The sequence below is a fragment of the Rhea pennata genome, chromosome 3, assembly GCF_028389875.1.
Source record: "Rhea pennata isolate bPtePen1 chromosome 3, bPtePen1.pri, whole genome shotgun sequence".
Classification (NCBI taxonomy): domain Eukaryota; kingdom Metazoa; phylum Chordata; class Aves; order Rheiformes; family Rheidae; genus Rhea; species Rhea pennata.
In genome coordinates this window covers 1,802,183-1,810,853 of record NC_084665.1, presented here as the reverse complement: position 1 = coordinate 1,810,853, position 8,671 = coordinate 1,802,183, and the positions used below count along the sequence as shown (strand labels likewise).

The following is an 8,671-nucleotide window of genomic DNA, read 5'->3' as shown; positions in this document are numbered from 1 at the left end:
GATACCATTGGAGAGGAACATTCTACAATAAGACTTTGGCCAACGTTTTAAGCAATATATAGTCTACCACCAGATCCCAAAGCCCAAACTCAGCATCAGGATTTAGAAATGATTTCTTAAAAGTACTGAAGAGCTTCTTTCTGTCTCTGAAGGGAATGGTCATTTTTAGGAGGTTGAAACTTTTTAAAATTAGGCTGGTTATTTACATCTTCAGATCAGAGTTTAGTATTTATCATATAGCACATTTTTCTTTAACTATTAGTAATTATTTTTTAGGCACCTAATAAAGTCAAAGCAACAGCAGCAGTTCTGAAACTACAAAGCATCGGCATTTTATCTTGTAAAAAGTTTCCAATTTCTTATTTTTGTCTGATCTAATAAGATCTGTTTAAATTAAGAGCTTAACTAATTCCAAGGGGATAGTGCAGTGTGTCATATCCTGCAATCACTTAAAATTAAACAATGTTTCAAATCATTCACATAACATAGCATAATTTAGGAAAGATGAGGTGGCTGAATGGTTAAGGCAATGGACCGCTAATCCATTGTGCTCTGTACGCGTGGGTTTGAATCCCACCCTCATTGCAGCCTTTGGGGGTGACTGAGCAGGTTGCCCAGGCTGGTTGTGGAATCTCCATTCCTGGAGATGTTTAAAACCCACCTGGATGCGATCTTATGCAGTGTCTCTAAATGACTGTGCTTGAGCAGGGGGGTTGGATTAGACAATCTCCAGAGGTCCCTTCCAACCTCAACCATTCTGTGAAAAGAACTTGAGAGTGATTTATCTTTCTAGTCAAAATATTCTGTGAAAAGCAGTAGAACCATGTGAGACAATTCTGAAATATCACCTTAGGTCTTCTTTTTGGGGGGCCGAAGTAGCTCAGCTGGGAGAACGTTAGACTGAAGATCTAAAGGTCCCTGGTTCAAGCCCAGACTTCAGCAAGGTGTGTGTGGGGGGGTCCTTGTTACTCCTTCTCTGGGGATATTCAAAGCCTCCCGCCTGGATGCAACCCTGTCTAACACGCTTTAGGTGACCCTGCTTGAGCAGGGGGCTTGGAATAGATGATCTCCAGAGGTCCCTTCCAACCTTACCAATTCTATGATTCTACGATAATTTGCTCTGCTATGTGAAATTAGTCCTGATGATTGTATCTTAAAAATCTATGCCCAAAGTCATACTGGAATCTCATTGCACTTTTTCTGTAGCAGAATTAATTGGAGAAATAGAAACAGAAACCTATGGATTAAAAGGCAAAAACACATAAACCACTTAAAAACATAACCCCAGGAAACTCGGACATCAATTTTAAATGAGTAACAAAGTCATTTATTTTGGAAGGGAGTAAAGAAGATGGAGCCACTTTTCTCAGTAGTACCCAGTGAAAGGAGAAGAGGCAATGGGCTCAAACTGGAGATATTCAAAACCCAGCTGGACAGGGTCCTGGGCAACCTGCTCCAGCTGACTCTGACTGAGCAGCAGGGTTGGCCCAGATGATCTCCAGAAGGGCCTTCCAACCTCAACTATTCTGTCATTTTGTAATGAACACTTTTGATTTTCCATCAGCCTTTCCCATCACCCAAATTTATTGTCCTCACTTCTTATATTAAACCTAATTTGAAAGGCATGATTTGAAGAAAAAAGGTATTTCAGTTTTATTTGTTTGCAAAGTGCCGTATGTTAGCCAAGAAGAATAAAGATTAAAGACAGAAGGAAGGTAATTCAGTAGCTTATATTAAACTGGATATTGAAAAAAGCATACTTTTTAAAAAAAATCTAACTAAAAAGGGAAGATTTGAGGTAAAACAGCACTACCTTTTTATTGCCTATCAAAAGAGTAGCGAGTTCTTCTGTTTCCTGCAATCTGAATGGTGTTTTGTTTCAAAACAATAGCTACATGAAGTTTAGTAAATATTACTGCACACTATTTGCCAAATGTGTTTCTAATATTTATGGAAATATTGCAAGAATTTGTCTTTCTGTAAAAATTGGCTGAACTTTCTCAGGGCTGTCACAAATGGCAAGAACGACACCTATGCCACTGGCTCTAAAGTATTTGAGCTAAAACATGAATAAACTCGATGCTTTTCAAATTGTCACCTATGGCTTTGTGATTTTCTATGAATACGCTAATAGGTATTTTAGGCATCTACCAGCTTCCTGTATACTGTTTCACGTTGTCTTTATTGCTAGTCACTTGTAAAATGTCCTTCACTTGGTAGCTAACTACAGAAATCTAAACTGGCCCAAGCACCTGCCTGAGACAACATGTATATCTGCACTTTACAATCAATGTGGATTTTATCCATATTTTGCCATCTATCACCAAAAAGCATCTGGCGATTTCAGAAGTGTTTCAGGTCACCTGCTAGTTGCCATCCAATGGATTCTCACAGTTCTCTGGAGAGGAAACGTTCTCCTGCAATAGATGGCACAAAATACCATGCAGACGTGCCTTTTGACAAATGCTGGCAAGAGAGAATGAGGAAAAATGATGCAAGTAGGGCTTTGTTGTAGAGACACGTGCAGCTGCATTAGTGTAGCCAGGTAGCTCGTCTGCACTGTGAAATACCAGGTTCAGTGTGCAGTCATCAGCCACTGTCGTAGTTGATGGACATACACCATGGCAGATCTCCCCCGGCTCCTGCCCCCACTGGAATTAGCAGCTGATCAAAAAGACAGTGATTGTTCCCCTAATACTTTTATGTTTGCACTTATTCTTTACAGGCTGTCTCTTCCCCTATGTTTGAGGTGGAGTACATCATATATGTACTGCTGAAAAACCACAAAGTACTAATGCAGCTAACAGCTGCGGTCTGGGTAAAGGTGGAAGAAGGGTGTGGTAACCATTTATTCTAACTAAATGCCGCTTCTGAGTGTATAAACATGTAGATTTACACCACTTGGCTGTTTGCCGTGATGAGCAAACATGCAGTCGCATACCAACATTTACCTTGCAGTATCCTTGATTATCTTTCACTCTTAATATAGTTTTATATGAAAAATAAAAAGGTTTCTAACTCAGTCAAGACTCACTGAAAATGTATGATAATCTCCCATTCTTATTTTGTAGTTTATGAAGGTTATATACAAAGCCAAATTTTTTGAGATGAATGCCATGCTAGTTTAGACCTTCAACTTAAGTGTTTAATAATTGCCCTCAGACACAATTTCCCCTTATTCACCGCTGCCATTTACCACTGTTCTCATAGATGGGTGTGTAGGCTGAGAGCACCATAAAGAGACACGGTGAGGACAGCTGGCCCTGCACTTCTGTTTCAGCAGCCCTTCCAAGTAAAGACGGCAAGAAGCTGGTGGAAAGAACACTGTGTTGGATATTCCCCTTTTCCTTCTCCCTGCTCTACCATGCTTGCTTTTCTTTTTATTTTAACTAAGCTTATCGTCCCTGTTAGCTGAGGAATGATTACCCTCAGTGAAGAAGCTGGCAGGAGTACAGGGTGTGAGATTCACCAAGATGAATGTAAGACTATTTTCAAATACAGAATAATTTCCCTGTTCTACAGGAAAAGGTGTTATCTATCAGAATACAAACACTGCAGCAATCTTGCTTCAGTTACCCCTGTGGGCAGGAAAGCTAGTGCATACTGAGAGACGAGCTGTTAAAACTACTAAGCTTTTTGTATAGTTTGCAATATATGCCATGATCATTGATACGCCACTCTTGTCCAAAAAGTGACCTAAAAAACAGACTGTACAGCTAGTAACAGCAGGGATTGTTAGACACCTGTAAAGGGGCCAAGTGATTATTGCCATCCACGCATATACGCCAACAACCTTTCTTGCCACTTTTACATATACAAATTGAATCAAACAATGGTAATATTTATAGCAATGCAAGTCTGCAACTGTAATTTACAAGTTCATTAACAGTGTCCCTGCAATTTTTTTTTAATTGGAGCACTAATTAGCAATGAATTCTCATTATTTTGCACTGAAATCCCAAAGCAGCTCTGGCACACTCTCTTTGTTCTTTTGAAAAATGGAAAGTGGAGAAGCCTAGGGGAGATAAATAAGAAGCAGATTATATACTCAGGGTTTTGTTTTCCCCTTGAGCAATTCCTTCAGTTCTATGTATTTTGCAGCAATTTTACTTATTACTTATGATTTGAAGAAATTAGTATTTCCTTAATGAAACATTGATTTCATCATGGTTGATTGCTACTATCTATCCTTCCCAGAAAGATGTGACACTAAGGCACACACTGTAATGAGGTTGGATTCTTTTCTTTTTATTCAGTCCATAGACTTCAAGAGGAATTTTACAAGTGCACAGGCACAAATCCTAAAATGGCCATGAGAAAAAGCTCCAAGTCTGCCTCAGAAATAGCAAAAATCCTCAACAATTATGATGCAGTGGCTCTGAACAGGAAATGTTAATCAGATGTAGAGATTAGCCCAAATCTTCACTAGCATTTACAAGATCAAGCCCCAGGGTGAGCATCTGGCACCTAGAATTGATCTTGCCACCTCTGTACTATGTAATAGCTACATGGATGAGCTAAAAAGGACTAACTGTCAGCTCAAACCAACAGTAATGAAGTTAGTATGTGGTCCAACTATCACCATCACACACTCAGCACTTGTCAACTGAGCATGAGGTCTTGCAAATTTTCAGTCCTCCTTGGCAATGTTTAAAAGGAAGGATGAGCAAAGCACTTGGGAGGTTATTTCTCCCCACTCAAGACAGCTAAGCAGGAACTTCTCTAAGGTGAGGAGGTTTCATGATCATTTCAAAACTATCTAAGGCAGTGATGGGGTGATCCCAACCTCCCCTGTAAACTAGTACACACTGCTACCCTATTCTTTTTATCAGTGCAAAAGCTTGTTAGCCTGTGTTGTGAGCTGGGGTGGCTAAATGATCCGATTAAAACTCAATCCAAAGCATAGAGGGTGAGGGAGAATCCTAGAATGGTAAGGTTGGAAGGGACCTCTGGAGATCATCTAGTCCAACCCTCAGCAAAGCCCCATACAGGGATTGAACCCATGACCTTGGCATTAGCAGCACCACGCTCTAACCAACTGAGCTAAACCTGGTCAAAGAAGGACAGATTATTTCTAAAGGGATTGGTGAGATGCTTGGCCTCACTATGTGTCCACCCAGCTGTTCCCAAAAATGAATCCTCTTTTTCGGAGGGTTAGTTTCCAGCTGAACCAACTCCATGAACTGGTCCACCAAACAACAGCATAAGAGCAGGAGTGACAACAAGTCGCTGCAGTACCAGTTTAGATCAGCTTAAATTGCTGCACAACTGCACCTTAGGGGTTAAGGGTATGCTACAGATGTGTTTAACTTCACCACTAGCACCAGTGTGCATGTTTCTGCAATGAGGCAGAAAAAGCACTTTTCCCTCCCCATTGAGAGAGCTGCTACCATGATACAACCCAAAGAGATGCTGGTTGATTGAATCGTGCAGAGGCTGAACTGGCTGAGGTGGACTTCTCTATGTCACTGGGGGTATAGAGTCTCAAACAGCTTCCAAGCATCAGCAAGACTAATATTAAAATGAATATCTGAATGCAGCATAGAAATGTAAATAGCATTATGCAAGATAACTGAATGGAACTTTTACCTCTTCTCAAAATTAAATGTTTTGACATCACCTGCATAAAATGAGATTTTTCTTTCTGACTGTAAACTGTCAAGTAGTCTACACTACAAAGTCAAAAACACTTGCTATTTAGAGGTATATTGATACTGTTTTTTCTGTGATTGGAAAATAAAATCTCTGACAGATTATTTAATGATATACCAACAACAGCCATTTCCTTATCCACAGGAGCAATGTTGATGCTGTACTCTGGTTCCCTTAGGATTCAGGAAGTCTTCTGTCGAGTATAATGCAAATGACTACATTTATGTTTCTATAGTTGAATCAGCATTTTTGATTTTGTAAACACAGCTCTTAGAGGCTGAGATGTCCCTCACTCCTGACAACTGAGTAACTCTTCCAAATTTACTAGATTCTGCTTCTCTTCATCCCAAAGAGCAAAAAACTATGTTTTCAGTTGATGACTGCTCTCTCTAGTGATGACCACAAAGATGAGACAGAGTTTTTGTATCTTCAGTGTCAAAATATATTACTTTTCTGGTCACTCAACTACAGGATCATGAACTGCCTGCACAAGTTATTGCCTGTGGCCATCAAGCATGACCTTTGCTTGTCTGGCATCAAAGTAGGCTGCTTGCTTTCAATCACTGGTGGATCAGCAGGACTATTTCTTCATCCCGAAGAAGTAGTGGAGCCTGAATTTCACTCTGTTAATTCTTTAAGATGTGTAAAAGTGAGAAAGAATGCTTCAAGAAAGTGTAATTTATGCTTGGTTCCAGCCTCCTTTTATGACTGAAGAGATGTAGAAGAGTCTCAGCAGAGACAAGGATCAGCTTCAGTAAGCTTTATCATTCAATATTATTGCAAAAGACCCTGAGATGCTTTGGCATGATAAAGTGTTCCAAAATTTAAATGGATTTTCCATGAAGGGAAGGAGGGGAAAAAGGAATATATTAAAGCTAGAACAAAATAAAAGTTGGGGAAAAAAGTCTTGAATGAGGTACTAGGTTTTATGAGGTAAAAAAGTATACACCAAAAATGACAAAAGTTATCAGCAAGATGTCTTATATCATTGATAAAAGGAGTCCCAAAGATGCAGTTCAGTTATAGCTGAAGAGCTAACATGCATAATTCACAAAATAACAAGGTCTAGTGATAAGCTTGGGAATTATTGTCCATTGCTGCTACTCTGATGCCCTGCTTCAGAAAGCTTGCAGTCCTGAGGTGTTGTTTCCCATGTGACATTTCTCCCTAGTTTGACCTCTCCTGCTGGAGGTGTGCATGCCTCAGGAAACTTAAGCCGTTTTGCATCTCATGCTTTTAAGAAACAGTTCAAAGACAGGTCACCAGTAGCGTTCTCTGAACTTGGCAATGCTACCAAGATCTGGGCAAAACTGAGAAAAAAGACTGTTGTGTTTAGTTGAAAAAATAATAAGACTCTTGTTGCCTTCCATAAGGCCAAAAGATGCTCACTGTCTTCAGTATCATATCACAACAGTCTCCTCAGAAAACAGGTTCACTCCCAGAACAGAAAAGCGAGTTGAGTTTTTTCAGTTAGGTCCTCATAGAAAGCCTGTGATAATGCCAAGGATTAATCCAGCTCCAGACTACTTCTCTAACCACATGATTAATATGCAAATAATGTAAAACAAACAAACAAAAAATTTCATGGTGGAAAGAATGGCATAGCCATCTATGCTATCTCTGCCTTCTTTTGATTTACACAGAAATTCATTTACATTTTAAGATGCACCCTGTTCCAATCAGTATAGCATGTGAATGTTAATCTCTATCTGTCAGATTTCACAGGATCATGTAAAAGAATGTCAATAAATGGGTGACTTAAACACACTCCAGTAAAAAAATGGTTTAGGTACTAAAAAACAGGAGTCCAGCTGTTCAACTTATCAATATCTGTGATAACCAGAAAGTGTTACAGAAAATACTTTGGGCCCCTGGTAAATTTTGAGATTTTTTTTTCAGAGCTATGGATAATAATCACATTGTTTCCAAAGTTCTTCTATGAATTATTTTGATAATAAAGGACCTCTTGTGTCATTAAGTACATTTTAATTACAACATTGTCTGTAATGCATATATCTAATTGCAAATAATTATTTTATCACACTTTGTCTGTATGCCTGTTATATGCATCAGATATTATCTTCTGACTCAGTGGTACAGGTTAATTAAAATTTCTCTTTTAATATCATTTCAAAGCTAGCCACATGATTTTATCTGAACGCCAGCTGTGTTAGTAAAATTTTTTTATTATTATTTTTGTCATGCTTGACTATAGAGGGAAACTTCAGGCATTTCTGAAGGCTCTAATTACTGCACTGCTTTCTACAGCAATTTACTTGTAAAAAAGAATAGAAGGAAGAATCTATGTAACGTCAGAGATCAGTGTTAGCTTTGTGTGCTTCAATTTTGCAGTTTGTTTTGTTCTCTTCCCTATATAAGAGAACTTCTCAACTTACCTTCAGAAGGAAAATTTAACAAATTATACTTTGTTTAACATTATGTAAACCCTATTTTGTTGGTATACATTGTGCTCATGGTTAAGACAACCTCTGTGCTCATTCTTTATGTTAACAAAGCTTAGCTTAAGGGTGATCCTAGTCAACTGTTTACTTCACTCTTTATTTGTTGTTTCTCAGAATCATAAACAGCAATGCAAGGTGAGAGAAAATGAAAATACGAACACCCAATTCATGAACATAAATTGACTGTTGAGTTAAAAAAAAATTAGGCTAAATATATGGCAATATAAATACCAAAACAGAGAAAGTAGGGCTAAGCAGAGAACAAAAAGAAAAAAAGATTCTGATTTCATTTGGGAGAATACTTCATATGTAACTTATACTAATCAAAAATGATCTGTGTTTCTTATCTTTATGTGCATCATTTCTTATGACCAGAATTATTTCTGTGCTGACAGTATCTCACTGATAATTAAAATCATTTTACTGACATAATCTATTTGTCTGCTCAGAGTCTGTAAGGACTCTTCTGTCTGGAAGGGGTTAATTTGAGCTACCAATCACATTCAAGCTATTTAGGAAGCTCTTTATTTTCCAACATTACCTTTCAGTAAGTAAGA

General features: G+C 38.5%; 1 non-coding gene across 1 annotated transcript; it reads left to right on the top strand.

Moving 5' to 3' along the window:
• The first annotated feature begins 503 nt into the window (after positions 1–503).
• On the top strand, positions 504–585 carry TRNAS-GCU (transfer RNA serine (anticodon GCU)). The gene has a single exon. It is a non-coding gene; the product is annotated as a tRNA-Ser (tRNA).
• Positions 586–8,671: the final 8,086 nt, after the last annotated feature.